The sequence below is a fragment of the Cervus elaphus genome, chromosome 28, assembly GCF_910594005.1.
Source record: "Cervus elaphus chromosome 28, mCerEla1.1, whole genome shotgun sequence".
NCBI classification, from domain to species: Eukaryota; Metazoa; Chordata; class Mammalia; order Artiodactyla; family Cervidae; genus Cervus; species Cervus elaphus.
In genome coordinates, this window is record NC_057842.1 from 39,725,881 (window position 1) to 39,745,367 (window position 19,487).

The following is a 19,487-nucleotide window of genomic DNA, read 5'->3' on the forward strand; positions in this document are numbered from 1 at the left end:
CCAGACGGAAGGGGCAGAGATCCTGAAATGAGTATCAAAAGCATCAATGCCCCCTTCCTCCACTTTCTTGCATTGCCCTGGGAAGTGAGCAAAAATCAAATCTTTATTGTATTAAATTTTTGGAGTTCTTTGTTCCAGTTGATAACCTATTTTGGTTAGTGCAGAAACTGGTATCAATAATAGTAGGATAATATTGTGATATGTTATGAACTTGCTGTCTTCCAGTTTTTTATGTATTCCTTCCTTTCCCTAATAATTCAGGTGGCATCTCTGTCTATGTGTGGTGGCCTTGAGCAAAAAGCTGTTTTGGGCCATTACGTGGATTTTGTAAATCTTTCTAAAAGACAATAGTTTGAAAGCTAATGTGCTTTTGATATGCAGTATGCAAGCTTTGTTGAGAAAGAAATTCTTCTCTTGGAGTTATAGAAAAACTGGTCTTTGCATATCAAGAGCCAAGTTGTGAGGTTCAGGATACAGACTACATGTAATGTATCACAGATTAGTGAAAATGCATATTAATGCATTGGTGTACTTGCCTTGAAGGAGAAAAAAAATGTGATTGCTGAAGGAATGAAGAGACTGTAAAGAGATATTGGCTTGATAAAGGAGAAGTAGAGAGACCCACATTCCGGGTGAACTTCAAGCCACATGGAGAAGACCCTTGTGCATCTTGAGGCTGAAATGGTGGATGAACTACAGCTAATGGAGGTGCCCAGGTGCATTCATCCAGACTCAGTGTTGGTAAAGCACCTGAGTGTTGTCCAGAGTAGTGAGTGAGCCGACAGGTCCCCAGGGACTGAGAGCCAGGACAAGGTGTGAACTTGTTCACTACAGGCTGAGGCTGGGTGAGCGAGACTCGAGGCTGATGCAATGCAAGATAGGTGATAACTCTGGTGAAAACAGGATGGCATTCATTGCAGACAACCCTCCTCTGATGGTAAAAAGATGTATTATGTGACTCTCCTTCCTCCATATTGCAGATCGATTACTTTCAGGGAGAAGGAAAGAAAATGAAGAGAGAGAGGGAGAATAAACTAATTTAGCTTGGATTTCTAATAAAAGGGACTGGGTTCATGAACTCATCATATTAGGTTTTCCACCACCAGCTGAAACAGAGACCCAAATTGAAGTTAGTTGGAGAAATATGCAAAGTGACATCTTTGAAGATAAACTTCTTCCCTCAATTACTTGATGGAAAACTTTTTTAATTTAGATGTCAACAGCGGCTGATATTAAGAAGGGAAGAAAAAACAGCACAAGCTTCCCAAATAAAAACCTTTGATGAAGAAACGAGGTCAGCATGCTGTCTTCTACATCTTATTGGCTTCTCCTTTTGCCTAACTCTTAAAAGTTTCCTTGAATTTCATCCTCTGCCATCCTCCTTTAATTCTCCAAATACCACCGTAAAGAAGGCTCATCCACACCCATGTTATGCTTAGTTGACTACCACATCTCTAGCTGCAGTACTGATCTTGCGTCTGAGTTCCATACCTACATTTTCAAATCCTTACAGGTCTGCATTATTGACTCTATAGAGTGGGAAGCTCCAAGTCAACACGTGTCCCTTCTTTCATCTGCATCCCCTTATTTTATCTACCTCTCTCCCTGAAATTAAAAAAAAAAAAAAAAATCTGAACATTGAGATTTCCATTCCCTCTTCTCCACCTGCACTTAACTTGTATGAATTCTACTTCCTCAGTCTCTCACTTCTTCCTCCCCTTCTCACTGCTCATTGCCTTTGTCTAATATTAGACTTCACTGGTTTCTTTGCCGGATTATGGTGATATCCTTGGAACGACCCCTCTGTATCAGGTGTGGCTACTCTACTCCCCAGACTCTACATCCACTACTGCTCAGTTCATTTATTTTTTATAGCGGTATTCCTAAAATGCAATCTAACCATACTACTTTTCTGCTTTAAATTGTTCAGAGGCCCTCCTTCAGGATAAAATCCATGACACATAGGCTTTTCATGGTCTGTGTCTTGCTGCCATTTAAACTTCATCCTCATTTTCTCAATATTATGAATTACAAGAGTTTCCTGAATGGGCTTTGTTCTTTCAACCCTCTGTATTTGTTCACAGGCAACACAGTACCTACATTCTTGAAATCTCGTTTCCTGATAATTTTTGTCAAATATATTAACTCCTATTTGTCTTCCAAGATTCCCATCAAGCTGTACATCCACCTGATTTTTCTTCCCCAAATCATTTAGAGTGAAGATCTCAAAATCCTGTTCTTTCTCACTCAGCTGTCGCAAGAACATGTGGGGATTATCTGCTATTTCCTTTATAACTTGAGTTGAAATAACTGTTTTTCTAATTCTGTTAATATAAACAGAGTTGGGAGTATATACCTCTCATGAAATTCTATAAACATCCAAACAGAACCCATTTTTTTGTTTCTTTTAAAGTTATTTTTTTCCTGGGACTTCCCTGGTGGTCCAGTGGTTAAGACTCCATGCTTCCACTGCAGGGGGCATGGCTTCAAATCCTGGTCAGGGAATAAGGAAACCATATGCTGTGCAGTGCAGCCAAAAAAAAAAAGTTATTTTTTCTTGTCATCTTTGTCTCACTTTAGTTCCGTTCTTATCAGTTACCTCTTTTATCACTTTTTCAAATGTGCATAGCATATCCCCTGTCTCATTTGAAAAGATATAGTGTTGCATGTACATGTAAATGTTTGGGCCCCCTTTCTATATCTAGGATGCTATTTTAAATACCCTCATTTCTTTATTTTTATTTTTAAACTTTTTATTGTTTGTTGGGTTATAGCTGATTAACAATGTTGTGATAGTTTCAGGTGAAAAGTGAAGGGACGGGACTTAGCCATAAATACACATGTAAATATCACTGCTTCTTAATACTTCCATGCAGCTTTAACTGTATCTACCCAGCGATGATTAACTAGGTTGCTTCCATTTCTTTTCCTTTAAACAGTGATATGGGGAATGTCTTCTTACCTATTCTAGTGTGAGATTCAACTCTGAAAGATCTTGAGTGGAATTGGTAAGCCTTAGGGCATATGCATACCCTATTTTATGGAGTATTTCCTGATTCCTCTCTGGAATTTGTTGTTGTTCAGCCCCTCAAACGTGTTTGACTCTTTGCAACCCCATGGACTGTAGCACACCAGGCTTCCCTGTCCTTCACTATCTTCTGGAGTTTGCTCAAACTCATATCCATTGAGTTAGTGATGCCATCCAACCATCTCATCCTCTGCCATCCCCTTCTCCCCCTGCCTTTAATCTTTCCCAGCATCAAGGTCTTTTTCAATGAGTCAGCTCTTCACATCAGGTGGCCAAAATATTAGAGCTTCAGCATCAGTCCTTCCAATGAATATTTAGAGTTGATTTCCTTTAGGATTGACTGGTTTGATTCCCTTGCAGTCCAAGGGACTCTCAAGAGTCGTCTCCAAAACCAGAGTTCTAAAGCATCAATTCTTTGGCAGTCCTCCAATTTACATTCTCAGCAACAGTGCAGAAGTGTCTTTATATAGCCATGCTAAAATTCCATGTTAAATTAGATATTTAAATCATATAAATAATTTCTCCTACTTCTACATTCTTTAGTGTTTTTTTTTTCTTTATCTTTCATGGAACAAAAATCTTTAATTTTTAAAAATTTATTTTAATTGGAGGCTAATTAATTTAAATATTGTAGTGGTTTTGCCATACATTTACATGAATCAGCCATGGGTGTACAAATCATCAATTTTGATATAGTCATGTTTCAGTTTTTTCCTTGGTGTTTGTGCTTTTTAGAATTTTGTTTAAAATCTCCTTTTTAACCCGAAATCACAAAAATATTATTCTCTTTATTTTGGTGACTCCTATTATCCAGCTGTTGACAATCCTGCCTCTATCCAGCATTTTTACTCATTTATTTTTCTTCTATCCTTCTCCCATGTCATCCCAAATTAATCCCTTCTTGTACCTTCTTCAAGAGTCTCCCAATCTTCACCTCACTAATTCAGTCTCCTACTATAAATCTTTTGTCATTCAACCCATCCTGGTCCTTATTTCCTCATTTCAAAATGTTCTCCCCAATACCTGTATGTTTTCTTTAAAATAAGTTTTGTTTCATATTTAATATTCTTCCTTATCTGTTGAATATGTTTATGATGTGCACTTTAAATATTTTGTTCTTTCTGTTGCATTAGTTCTGCTTTTTCAGAAGATGATTTTTCTACCAGTGATTTTTACTGTATAGTGTTTCAGCTCCTCAGTAACTAGAAAATCTATTTTATTGGATTTATCCTATTGCTTTGACTAATATCTGTTACTAAAGGGGGGATTCAGAAACCTGGACTCTTAACTTGTGCTCCGCTTTGTTTCAGAGTAGAAATTTTAATGTCATATTCTACCCCTTCCATCCCTGTCCTTCTAGTGACTCTGCCCCTGTAAATGCCTTTAACCTGGACCCTTATGTATGTTCTGCTTAGCTCTTGCAGTGGGGCTAAGGGTGAAGGTGCAAGAATGATCAGAAGCTCCCCAGGCTGCTTACACTCATTCATAGGTCATCTTCATCATACCCAGACTCGCCTTTCTCGTTACTCCGCTGCCTGTGGCTGATACTAGGCCTGGTACTGCTGTATTCCTGCCCCAGAGAAGTGAAGGATGAGAGAGAGAAAGGGCCACAATCAGGAAACCTAACCCAGACTGTGACTCATTTGAAGCTCCTGTCCTTCTCTAGTTTGCAAACTTCTCCATCTCCCTCTATCTTGGTTCCACTAAGATCCAGCCATCTTCGATCTTTTCAAAGGTTTTATAGTTTTCTGTGAGTGGTTGAATGGAGTTTTTCATGGGTGTTGTTCAACATGATCTAGGAAACGTGACTCATATTGTATTTTAAACTACAGTGAGGTGCCATTCACTGAGAATACAATGTGAATAATACCCATCACAATTTTTTAAAGTTGAACTTGATTTAGAATTCATTAACCATCATAACTCTGCTATGGCTCATTCTGTAGAGGAATATAGGAGCTTGTGGTAGTTCACTCTGTTGTCTAGAGGCAGAAGAAATCATCAAGTGTTTTTGCTGTTTTTTAAACATCGTACCTCTTAAATACAGACAGTTCCTTTAAAATGAAGACTATTTCAAGTTATCACTATATACCGAGCATGAGATTCAGTTTCTGATTCCTAACAGGACATAATGGAAAAAAAAAAGTTAAATCAATTGGTTAAATGAAATAGGAATTAAAATAAGGGGAATTTACTTGAGAGACATCAGAGAGAGAGAGACAGAGACAAAGAGACAGACTGACTCAGAAAACAAAGAAGGAAATACAAATAGTAATTGAAAATGTCTGGATTAATAATTGTTGCTAAGTTATATTCTGGTTTTACTACCGTTCAAAGACCTTGTAAGATGTCATTTTTTTTTTCTCCACATAATCACAGGGCCTGCGTTTGTTATCAGCTGTCAGGAAGAACAAGCAGCATTATATATCATTATCTATTTAATTGCAAAGAACCAATAAAATCATAACTTGTCTAATTACTGACTTATAAAAGGGTTTAAAAATAAGACTCAGATTGTCAAAAGCTACTGGCTTCAGCATGAGTATACACACAGATTTTTCCTCAGAACAATTTAATTAATCCAGGGATGTGTAAATCAGTGAAAAAGCTTACTAAAAATGAAATTTGTACTTTATTGTAAAAATTACAAAAATCAAAAGCTTTGTCTGAGGTAAATTCAGATTATAAACATGGCCTCCCAACCTTCACCACCCAAGCTCTGAATACATAAAAATACCATAAGTTAGAGGATTATTGACAAAGCCAGTTTCTTGTCACAGAACATCAATGCAGCTGGTATTTGGTATGCACATTTTGATTCTTCAGGTTTATTCACTTGTCCCACTTGATTTCTGATCAGTCTTGGAAATGATATTAAGTGAATGTCTGTCACAGGCATTCCATTAAGATCATCTCATTCGAGTTGAAACTCAAAGCATAAGTAGTTTTTGTTGTTGTTTATAAGAAACCATAGATTTTTAACTGAAACTTTGGATTAATTTTTTAGTGTTATAAGGAAAAACTGCACCAGAACATATTCAGGGAAGATTTTTAAATAAAATTTTGTTATGGGCTTCCTAGGTAGCACTGGGAAAGAATCCGCCTGCCCATGCAGGAAATGTAAGAGACATGGGTTTGATCCCTGGGTTGGGAAGATGCCCTGGAGGAGAAAATGGCACCCGACTCCAGGATTCTTGAGGGGAGAATCTCAGGGACAGAGGAGCCTGGCAGGCTACAGCCCATGGGGTCACAAAGAGTCAGACACAACTGAGCATCTGAGTACAAACCTTGTTAAAAGGAAACCTTATCTAGAACATGTACTGCAGGGTAAGTATGGCAGTTCGCAGTATTCAAAGTTCAAGGTCAGGGTTGACAACATGGCTTCACCAGAACACAATTTGGATCACAAACTTTAACAGGAGAGTAGAGAAAGGGGAAGGGAGGGGTGTCCTAGAGATGCATCTATCCTAAATAGCCAAAACTTATGAATCAGGGGGAAAAAAAAAAAAAAAAAACAGAATAAAAGCAACCTGTGGGGAGAAGGACAGAGTTGTCTAAATTGAACATTAGTTGGAGTTAAGTAATGGGAGAAAATAATTTTGTGGCTTTAAAGAGTGTCTAATTTGGCTTTTTATTTTATAAGCTATTGGTGATTTATTAATTTTTTAAATATGATATTCTCTTATATCTGTTTTTTTTTCCCCTGTAAAAAGGAATATAACCAGACTACCTATATTTTACTCAGTTTTCAGATAGAGCTAATGTTTTTGTTCCTATCTGACAAATGCATTCACTGAAATTGTGGTTTGTATTTCAGGTAAATATAGTACAGAGACATAGGAAAGCAATGTCAGCATTAATCAATTTTCTGTTCTGCATTCAGTTGGAATAAAACATTCCTGAGTGACATGACAAACCCACACTTTATAAAAAGGAGACAAGATCCAGATACTTTTTGGTTTTCCTCCTCAAGTCTTGTCAGATTCGTCTGGCTTAAAAAAAAAAAAAAAAAGTCTTTATTTAAACTAAAACAGATACAGGGTCCTAGTACATATATTTAAATTCTGATAGTTTCATCAAAACATGATTTCTTTCTTTTCTTCCTTCATTGAGCTGGGGTTTCAGGCAGCTGCTTCCTTCAAGTCTGTTCCTCTTCTTTGACTTAATGACAGGTGATTTGCATCAAGTTGTGCTCATATTTATTTTTTTTTTAAGCAAATAACAATTTACTACATGCTGTAAGTGAAAATCTCACAATATAAAATGCAGTCTCCAAGAAATATTTGCCATGTACAGCTCTTAGAATGAAGACCTTTTCTTTCCAATGTTTTTCAACTATGTCATATTAATATCATTTTGTCATTTTAAGTCCTCTTAGTTGTAATGCAAAAATAAGCACCATATAACAAAATATTGGCTTAAAATGAGACAATAAAGAAATTAAATAGCTTATCACAATTGAATTCTCATGAACAACTTGGTCAGTTTTTAAGCTCAAGTAGAAAATAAAAACTTTAGGTAAAAATGTTTGGGAGTTTGGAAATATACCCTCTCTCATTGTCGCTGGAGAAGGGATACCCACCCAGTATTCTTGGCTTCCCTTGTGGTTCAGCTGGTTAAGAATCTGCCTGAATGCAGGAAACGTGGGTTCAATCCCAGTGGAGAAGGGAAAGGTTACCTGCTCCAGTATTTTGACTTGGAGAATTCCTTGGACTGTATAGTCCATGGGGTCGCAGAGCGTCAGACACAACTGAGCGACTTTCACTTTCATTGTGTGTGAATAGACTGTAGCTGTGTTTTTTCCTCCATTGTACAGTCTTGCCTCCTTTGTCAAAGATCAATTGACCATAGGTGTGTGGGTTTATTTTTAGGCTATTTTGTTTCATTGACCCATATGTATATTTTTATGCCAATACCACACTGTTTTGATTACTGTAACTTTATAGTGTTATCTGAAGTCTGGGAAGGTCATGCCTCCAGCTTTGATTCTGAAAATGTCTCAGTTTGAGTCTGTTTGGGTTCATCTTGTTTGGGACTCTATGTGCTTCCTGTACTTGGATATCTTTTTTCTTCTTTAGGTTTAGGAAGTTTATAGCCATAATTTCTTCTGTACATCTTCAATCCTCTTTTGTCTTTCTTCCCCTTCTGGGACCCCCCTCTATTATGTGTAGATTGGTATGCTTTACATTATCCCCTAGGTCTCTTATGTTGCTTTCATTTTTTCATTTGGCTTTCTGTCTGCCATTCAGATTTGGGGACTCTACCTTCCAGATCATCTTTCTTCTGAATTATGTTCTGCATTATTTAGCTTGCTGTATATTGCCTTTAAGCTCATCTTTCACCTCAGGAAATGAGTTTTCTAATTCTAATTGTTTCCTCTGTGTAGTTTTTACTTTGTTGTTACAGTGATCTGCATTTCTATTGACAGTCTTTCTTAATTCAGTATTTTTATTTCCTCCTTTTTGAGCTTGGGATCTGGTATATTGGAGAGGTCTGTCTCATTATTGATTCTTTCAGGATAATTCTCTTGTTCTTTTAATTGGGAGTAGTTCCTCTGCTTCATTTCTTAGACTATGAACTTAGGAAAAATAGTTATCTACTGTGGTCTTGAAGGACTGTTTTCAATTTATATTTTTGAAAAACTTTAATGACAGGAAAATTGTTATATACTATCAAGTAAAAAAAGCAAATAAAATAACATCAGCTAAAATATGTGAAAATCTTAATCTTATATAGATAGAGTTAACCCCTATATCAAAGTTTTCTATGTCTAAAATGGAGAAAATACTAGCATTTAATTCATAGCCCTGCAGAGTATAGTAAGATAGTACATGTGACCTCACTGGTTCTAGAACTGGTACATGGTAAACATTTCATAAATGTTACCTACTGTTGGTAAGGTTTAGTTCTTATCAGAGTATTTTGTCAAAAACAGGAGGGAAATTCTGTTCTTATTAAAGAGTTCATAGAAGCCTCTTCTTTCTCTGTGTATGAAGAAGGCAATAGCAAACAATCTCAAAATTAGGAAAGGGAAGATAAAAAATTTATCTTCCTGTTTTGAGGTAACGAACATGATCCACATGGAAAGGACAATCAAATGTCAGATGTTAAGTGTCTGTCAGATTTCAAAGCAAATACATGTTGACAAACATGTCTATAGGCAGAGCTGGTTATCTGTATGCTTGGTCTATCCACAAGTGTTTGTGTTTGGCTTCCTCTTGATACTCATCTAAATGGTCTGCACCAGGTAGGTTCTTTGGTGTCTGTCATGAGAGAAGAATCCACCATTCTCAAGTCCCCTGGGAGGAAAAACTGTAGTCAAGAGTCGTGTGAGTGACTTACTTAAGATGTGAAAAAGCTGAAAAAATGGGACTGAAATTTCTATTTCTGTAATTGTGTCAATAAATTGATACAGGAAGGAAGAAAGGAGGGAAAGGAAGGAAGAAAAAGAAAGACGGGAGGGAGCTGGGAGAGAGAGAGGAGGAGGAGGAAGAAAGGAAATGGATGGCTCCCATACATGTGCAGGACATGAGGTGGCTGTATTTGGCATTCACTTAAGTCCTATAGCATTTCATTTTTTTAAGTTTTTTTGTTTACCAACCAATCTTTCTACATGTTTGGAAACTGAATTTCAGAGAGTTTGAATGAGTTACTGAATGACCTGGCTAATAAATGCAGGAACAATGATCAGAGATTCCTTGTTAGTTCCAGTCTTCAACTCTGTCTTACTAGAAATATAGGTCACCTTCACTGGGCTCACAGATTGCAGTTCAGCTTTTTAGTTTACATCTGGAAAAGGTCTCCACACCCTTTTGGGCTTCCCTGGTGGCTCAGATGGTAAAGAATCTGCCCGCATTGCAGAAAACCCAGGTTCGGTTCCTGGGTAGGAAAGATCCCCTGGAGAAGGAAATGGCAACCCACTCCAGTATTCTTACCTGCAGAATCCTATGGACAGATTCTGGCAGGCTACCGTCCATGCGGTCACAAAGAATTGGACACGACTGACCAACTAACACTTCCACACCCCTCTATGTCTAAAATGCCAGCATTCAGCTTCACCCTCTGCCAGCAGTGCAGAGAAAGACACAGATGCCCATTCTCCATGGTGGTATCTTCATAATATTGCAGTTACACAGAGTCTTCTTTTACTTTTTCATATTCTTCATTCTAGGGATGTATTTCTGAAATTGCTTTCTTTTTGAAATGGGGTAAACAGGGTCACCACAAGAGAGAGAGAATAAAATGAGATCACAGGGTCAAAAAAACCAATCCCTCACTGAAACAAATAAATGAAGAAGATATCTGCAAAGTCACAGCTCTGATTCCAGCCATATGTAATAGTTTACAAACAGCTTATTTTCTTCTCAGATCATTTCAGAGTTTTATCCAAGAATATCATTGTTTGGCTTTACATTTGTTCAACTAAATTTAGCATTTTCCCAAAAATCAACAGAAGGTAACTTTAAGTTCTACTTCTGGACCACTGTAAAGCAGCAGCTTTTCCAGCTTCCACTCACTGAAGCTGTGATAAATTTAGGGTCCATTTTCCAGCCTCAGTACCACTATATCAAGCATCATGATACATAAAGAACATGACTAATTTAACTCTAACTTGGAAAAAAAAAAGATATTTTGATTAACCTAATAGTTTCAAATTGCAAGTAGAACTATGGTATTAGAAGTAGTATTTAGGAGCTTTCTCTTTGGTCATTGTGCCTTTAAAATCTCTTTTACAATTTCTCCTTGCATCTCAAAATAAATCATGTTTCTGATGTAACCTTTTTCTATAGTCTAATTAGGCCCATTAGGTATAAATATGTAACATTCGAGTAGGTTTGCATGAACTTCATTTAAGGGCAGTCAAAACACTTTCAATTGGAGTATTTTGAATATATTAAAAATGGTTTGTTTCAATAGACAGAAGATTTTAAAGGATGTTTAGACTTTTATGTAATTCATCATGCAGATGAATTTCTACTAGAATAATGCATCTCAAACTAAAGTTTCAGAATATCTTCCAAGGTCTTCAGGGCCTTTATAAGAATATATTTTATTTTGTTGATCATCTAGAAAATAATTCACTCATATTCTGGATTACCTGGTGATCCTACATGTAATCAAATATGCAAGGAGGGTTCAGAACTTGCAGGTCTTATTATGGAGTCTAAAACTGAGAAACAAATGTTTTCCAAAACTTAGATTTTCAAAAAAGTAAAGGTATTTGTGGAATTAAGTTATCACTTAGTATATGATAAACTTGAAGCTACAGTCATCAAGATAGTGTGGTATTGCTTATTATTGATAATCATTTTTTAAATTTTTGACAATGATGACAAACATGTGTGATGGCAGGCACTGTTGTCATCATGTTTGACACAAACTGCTTCTATGTTTATGCTGGCAGTTAGAAACAACTTATTAATAAAAGTATGGAAATAAATGTGCAATAAAATTTTTTCCTAAGAAAATCAGCTGCAGACATTCATTTAACACAAGTTTCAGTAATATTATAACACACAAGTGAACAGGACCACTTCACAGAATTATCAAGTGATGTCTCATTAAACAGATAGTCAGGAACTACTGTCAGTTTTATTAAAGTATGAAATCTGATTGTCCTGAACTAGCAAGAAGGCTCTTAATGTTTTAAACAGTATTTTGACAATATACATAGGCAAGTCAGCATTCTGTGAATTTATATTATTAAATTCAAAGTCTAGAAATAGATTAAATGTAGAACTGGAACTGAGATGCCATCCTTCTGCCATCAGCATCACGGCATTGCAATGCCACGGAAAGGGCAAGACCAGAAGTCCAGTCTTGGCACTTTCCTCTCATTGTATTATATTGAGCAAAAAAACTAAACTGCCCTAAGCCTCAGTTTCTATACCATTAAAGAAATGAGACTTCCAATTCTAACATTCTATGTAAGAAGATGCCCTAGGCATCTATTGTAAATTCATGTACTATATTTTCAGTTCTTGGAAATATCTAAAATCCACAAATACTATACTTTCTGTCATATTCCAACAGAGTATGCCTCATCTTCAAATTGAAGAACAGGATGACTGATTCCAGTGCTATTCTAAACAAAATGCCTAAAAAGGGTTCCAGCAAATTCATTTAGCCACTTAATTATTTGAGGACTATGTTACAGTGTCTCTGGTAGTTCAGATGCTAAAGAATCCACCTGCAATGCGGGAGACCTGGGTTCGATTCCTGGGTTGGGGAGATCCCCTGGAGGAAAGCATGGCAACCCACTCCAATATTTTTGCCTGGAGAATCCCCATGGACAGAGGAGTCTGGTGGGCTACAGTCCATGGGGTCACAAAGAGTCAGACACGACTGAGCGACTAAGCACAGCATAGCACATGTTACAGTAATCTTATAAGAGCGCATAAAATATGTTTAATTGTAGATGTTTTATTTTTTAATGTAGTTTTCATTTTATATAGGTGAATAGTTTCCTTCCAATGTTGTGTTTCAGGGGTACAGCAAAGTGATTCAGTTATAAATATATTCATTTTCATGTTATTTTCCTATGTTGGTTATAACAGAATATTGAGTAGCTTCCTGTGCTATACAGTAGGTCCTTGTCAATTACGTATTTTATATATAAGTAGTATATTTGGTGGGTTTCCCTGTTGGCTCAGTTCATAAAGAATCTCCCTGCAATGCAGGAAACTGAATGCAATGCAGGAGATCTGGGTTCGATCCCTGGGTCAGGCAGATCTCCTGGAGAAGGAAATGGCAACCCACTCCAGTATTCCTGGGAAATCCCAAGAACAGAGGAGCCTGAAGGGCTACAGTCCATGGGGCTACGAAGAGTTGGACACAATTTACCAACTAAACCACCACTTTGTGTGTATGTTAATCCCAAACTTCTACTTTATCCCTCCCCCTCACCTTTCCCCTTTGCTAACCTTAAATTTGTTTTCAAAATCTGTGAGTCTGTTTCTGTTTTGTAAATGAGATCATTCGTATCATTTCTTTTTTGATTCTACATATAAATGATATCATATGATATTTGTCTTTCTCTGCCTGATTTCACTCAGTATGACGATCTCTAGGTCCATCCATGTTGCTACAAACAGCATTATGTTATTCTTTTTTATGGCTGAGTAATATTACATTGATCACATGTACTGCATCTTTATCCATTCATCCATCAATGGACGTTTAGATTGCCTCCATGTCTTCACTGTTGTAAACAGTGCTGTAATAAACACTAGGGTGTTCTTCTGAGGATTCATCTTGTTCCTTCACCTGGAATATATGTCTCTGCCATCTCTTTTTTTCTAACTTTGTTGGCTCCATTCTGCAGGCTGTAGGATTGTAGATCTTCTTGCTTCTGGTCCGCCCTCTGGTGGGCGAGGTTAGTCTAGGGGTTCATGGAGGCTTCCTGGTGGGAGGAAGTGGTGCCTGCCCACTAGTGGGTAGAGCTGGATTTTGTCCCTCTGGTGGAGAGGGCTGTGTCATGAGGCGTGTCTAGAGGTGCCTGTGGGCTCAGAACCACTTTGAGTAGATTGTCTGTTGATGAGTGGGGCTGTGTCCTCATTCTGTTGGTCGTTTGGCCTGAGGCATCCAAGTGCTGGAGCCTGCAGGCTGTTGGGTGGGTCTAGGTCTCTGTGCCAAAACGGTGACCTCCAGGAGAGTTCATGCTGGCCAATATTCCCTGGGATCCTCCACCACCAGTGATCTCATCACCACCTCCCTAGGAGAACCTTCAAGACCCACAGGTAGGCCAGGCCGATTCCTATGGAGTCACTGCTTTGCCCTGGGTCCCAGTGCATGTGAAACCTTGTTTGCACCCTCCAAGAGTGGAGTGTCTATTTCCCCTCAGTCCTGTGGAGGTCTGGCACACAAGCCCTGCTGGCCTTCAAAGCCAAATGCTCTAGGGGCCCCTGTTCCTATTGCCAACCCCCCAGCTAGGGAGCCTGATGTGGGGCTCAGAACTCTCACTTCTATGGACTAGGCTCTCATTTGCTTCAGCTGTGTCCGACTTTTTATCCCAGGGATAACCTCTGGGATATAATTAGTTTCAGTTTGTGGGCTGCAAAGTGAAACAGGTATGGGATTTGATTATGTGCCCCTCCTACCATCTCATTGTGGCTTTTTCTTTGGGTGTAGAATATCTTTTTTGGTGGGTTCCAGGTTTTTTTATTGATGGTTGTTTAGCAATTAGTTGTAATTAATTTATCACATTCTTATGAAAGAAGGTGATCATGTCCTTCTACTCTACCATCTTAAAAGAGTCTCCAATTGCTGCTGTTGAGGTTTTAGCATAGCGATAACTTCACAACTATTTTGTTGCATTGCAGGCAGATTCTTTGCCATCTGAGCCACCAGGAAGTCCCCTTTCACTTTCATAACTACTTTATTATCTGATAAGCTTTTAAAGGATAATATATTCTTATTTCAAACAGAAAAATATAGTTCTGGAGTGTTTGTTTGGGTAACTCAGCTGGTAAAGAAGCCACCTGTGATGCGGGAGACTGGGGTTCGATCCCTGGGTTGGAAAGATTCCCTGGAGAAGGCAAAGGCTACCCACTCCAGGCCTGGGTCGCAAAGAGTCAGACACGACTGAGTGACTTTCACTCATTCACTCACTCAAACAGACTTGAACTATCATGTCTATGATGACAGACGCAAAAAAATTCTAGGTCCTCTGGGACATTATTTAGAAAACTAACACTATTTTTATGAACCAATTATCACTAGGATGTCCTTAAGAATTATTTTCTCTTTGTGTGTAGAAAACATGACCTTAGACCAGGGGTTCTCAATCAGGGGTGATTTGGTCTGGAAAGGAATAAGTGGTGACATTTGGAATCATTTTTCATCATCACAACTGGGGGTAGGGTGGCAGAAGTGCTCCTGGCATCTAATGGGTAAAGCTCAGGGATGCTTTTAAACATTCTACAACACAGAGGACAGCCTCTGTCAACAAAGAATAACCCGTCACCAAGACTGAGAAGTTCTGCTGTAAACTCTAAGTTGCCAATCCCTTCTGTACCAGTTCTATGAAAATGCTAAAGGATAATTTTCCCTACTTCCTCGACTTATAGACAGGGAACTTAAGGTTTTATTCAACTATTAAAATATGTTTTCTTCCTATTTCTCTGTCAGATTCTATCAGTCTCATTATGTAAAGAACTGAAGATCTTTGAAGTTCTAACTTGGAGAACTATTTCTGCTATTTGGCAGATACAGTAACTTCACTATAGGGCTTGTTTAGTGCCTTGTATTTCCAGAAAGGCTTGATTTTTAAATATATATATAACTGTCAAATCATATCTTTCCATGTTTTTGAAAACTCAGCTGAGGAAGCCAGTGCAGTTTTTTGATCCCATTGTCCTTTTTAATGTGCAAGGAATGTGGTTGCCAAGAGTTCTAGGAAGGATAAATTGGGAGTGGTTTTGAGAAAGACGTGGTGTTGATGTTTAAAATATGATATATATTTTTGTATTTATTTCCAGATTTATTCAACATAATTTCTCTTTTTCTTAAACTGGACAAATCACTGTTGCTTAGGCTTAACTACGTTTTTAATTAGTGTTTCCATTTTTCTGAAGGACTCCCAAATCAATATCTAGGTAAACCATAATGGAGGCCTGTTGGTGGCTGTCATTATTCTCACAGGATTGTAGCGCCACCTACAGGAATCATTATGCATATCACTATTTGACCAGCTTTGCTGCCATCAATCATTGATTGATATTTGTATAGTACAAAGGAGAAATGAACATGTCTGGAAAACAAAGCAAAACAACAAACAAAAACCCAAGAGGGACACTTATATTATACCATATGAGCTTCACTTGCTTTCAAAAGAGCAGTAATTTCTTGATTTCCAACAACATAGGGAAATATTATTTTCAAAAATTTGGATTGTTTTAAAAACAACTACCTCTACATCTTTAAAATAAGACAATTATATATATTTTTAAGGTGCTGAAAATGAATGATGAATATTTTTAATGATTTTAATTGAATTTTGAAAAATCAATACAAAATTTTGTAGATTAAGTTGATCAGGAATTTTTTAAAAAATTAAATCCATAAACAACTGTAAACATACAGACAAAATTGGAATATGTGTGTTTTCCCTTTCCATTCTCCTTCAAAACATGAGTTTATGCAATTGAGTACCTTTCTATTTTTGGCAAAAGCCAGAATTTTCTGGTTTTTAAACTCACTCTGCCTAGTTTTGATAAGGACAAAAGATACCGTGCTCCTCTTCCTTATGCATGTGGATTTTAATACAGAAAACTGGTATGTAGACACATCAGCCTAAGACAGCATCTGTGAGATCCTTTAAGGGATTTAAGAACAGATTTAGACCAAGTCAGCACACAATAAGAAAGAAGTTGGCATTCTGAAATCTACCTCTTATCTCCTGTGAAAAGGCTATTTAACTCCTGAAGATGTAGTTTTTATACCAGCTAAACAAGTAAATTTGGTAAGTATTTCATCAAAATCTACCTGGTCAGTCTGTCTGTGCCATGCAATCGCACTCTTTGATGAAGCGGAGGCAGGCATTACCATAAATCTTTTTCTCCAAAAGAATGTTCACTGGTTCCTTTTGGTAGTTTTATGTAGTGTGAATTAAAACCAGATCTTGTCTGCTCCTATCAGGGAAGGAAAAGTAAAAAGAACACAAGGTATTTTTAGAGTGAAGACCAGCCAAGAAAATTAAACCAGACCATTAAGCTTAACGGAGTTTGAGAACCAAGGGGCAATTATTAGTTCAAAATAATGATCTTCCATTCAACTTCAAGGAAATGTGGGATAGCAGAATTCCCTCAATTCTCTCTCTCTCCTGAGCCTAAGTAGAGAAAGACACAAGCAATGGAGGTGGGTAGGGATCAATAAGCAACTATACTGGCCATAAAATACAGTTGCATTGCTTAAATATCTTTTCCAATAATATCAATTCCCTCTGTTAGGGTTAAAATAGCACATCAAAAGTTAGCCACACAGAACTTTCTAAGAGTACAGGTAAAATAATTTTCATAAAAGTTGGTCCCAAAGAGATATATAGCTATCAAAATTTACAACCTACAGTAAGCACATTGGCTGTGACAGAATAAGAGCTCTTGGGGGTAGTGTCATAAAATAATTGCAAGAGTCCAGTCGTTTTAATGGGATGACATGTGTCTTAAAGAGGTAGGAGAAGACTTGTCCCTTACCTGTTGTGTTGTGCTGAAATAGGTTATACAGAGCAGATAAGGTTCCCCAGACAAGAAGGTCGGAAGTAGAATTATGGCTCATCTTTGTTGGTAAGTTTGCAATCTATCTGTATGTATGCTTTGGAAGTTTATTTTCTTACTGGAATATAGTGAAAAATAGAACCATAGGACTGAATGAGCCTATCTCACTATTATGCAAAATCACTTTAGTAACCTTAATATCTAGTTTATGTTGTGGTGAATTATGACTTACAACATAGATCTAATGTTGTATACTTACATAATGCCAGTGTTATATAATTTTGTAGTATACAAGCAGGAATGTCTTTCTCTTGCCACTTTAATTTCAGAATTAAAATTATCTACCTAATACTACATGAAAGAATACAGCATTAGTTTCTTTCCATTTTACCTGAAATTGTATAAATCTGTGAATATTTCTTACAGGATCCTGAGAATTCCTTATAAATCAATGGACAGTCCAAAATAGTCTATGATTTGAAAAAGAAAAATCTGTTTTAAAAAGGAAATAAAAATGAAGATGCAAATCAGCCCAGAAGCAGTATATATTGAATCTTTGCTTGGGGTCAAATTGCATTTTTCACATAATTTAAACAAAATTCACAAAGACTAAGATGCTAAGTTGATACACAACTTGTAATATATTGAAGTTATAACAAATTCTGGAACACTGTTGAAAGGAAAAAGAAAATGCTAATGTTAAATTTTTGATGCTGCAAATGTGAATGCTTTACTATCATATAACAAACTAAAAAGTGCAGTTTTTATTAATAAGCATATTTCATACTTAAAATAATAAATGTTTGAATCATTTTTCTGGATCTCTTCTTTTAGATTTTAAACCTAGAATTAAGTTATTTTACTAAAACATATTCTCTTTAATTCATTCCTCTAAAAATGGATTTTCAAATGTCTCTTCTATAAACATGTTAGTTGTTGTTTAGTTGCTAAGTTGTGTTGTATTCTTTGCAACCCCATGGACTGTCGCCCATCAAGCTCCTCTCCTCATGGGATTTCCCAAGCAAGAATAGAAGTAGGTTGTCACTGCCTCCTCCAGGGGATCTTCCTGACCCAGGGATTGAACCCATGTCTCCTGCACTGGCAGGTGGATTCTTTACCCTGGAGTCATCAGGAAAACCCTCAACATACTGAACTAAAACTTGTTTAAATTAAACAAGAACAGGAGGAGTTCTTCCTTACCAAGTAATGAAATCACTTTCTCTTAGAGTGAAGGTTTCATTTATGTCAATATAAACAAGAAACAGTTCAAAGCCTAAAATCAGCATGTTCTAGTGCGGGAGCTTCCGTTAAGAATGATTTACATTTTTTGTAAATTTTACATTTTTTCAGCCTTCCTATCTGAAAAGTGGTAATAATAGTAACAATAAAACTTCCCTAGGCAGTTTTGTATTTTAGGAGACAAACATGTGAAAGCCTAGTATACCTATATGTGATAGAAGTGGTCCCTCTGAAGCCATACAGTTAAATCCCAGTTCTCCTCTATAGATCATGTGTTCTTGGACATATCTTTCTAAAGTCTTTCTCTGTGTAACACAGATAATGATACCCAAATGCATATATGAATGTTGTAATACATAGAAAATATACCGGTGCTTCTTTTTCTAATCACGTGTTGGCTAGAGCAGGCTACACATGCTGTGGTGCTAAGTTCCAAAATCGTCGTGATCCTGTACATAAAAATGTACTTCTCTGTCATGTAGAACCACCATGGGCCTGGTGGCATTCCAGGTTATCTCCCTCCTAAGGGTTGATACAAGGATCTACACAGCATCCATCTTCTACTGTACAGTCTGAAAGACCTGACCTTCTAAATCAAGGCAGAGGAAGAGAAGGGGGCACTCACACAGGCAAGTAACTCTGAGGCTTACGTGGCTCCTGATAATTTTTGGTAGTAGAAAAGATAAACTAAGTCTGAATTAGTCATATCAAAAATGAAATTAAAACTAGCACTCATACAGTACCCGAGCAACTGGATTTGAGGTGTGATGGCACAATAATGGAGCAATAATATAAATACACACAATTGATCTCCTGTGGTTCATCTACTAGGCAAAACTTACGATGTGGGCTATTTCTGTTGAAATTCCATGCAAGAAGTCCAGAGTCAGTTTAACCAAAACCACTGTGAGTTCTTTGAACTTCTCCCATCATGCTAGTGTTACATCTTGAATTGGGAAGACACTTCTTTTGTAAATGTTTGAAGGTACTTCGTCATGTGTATGATT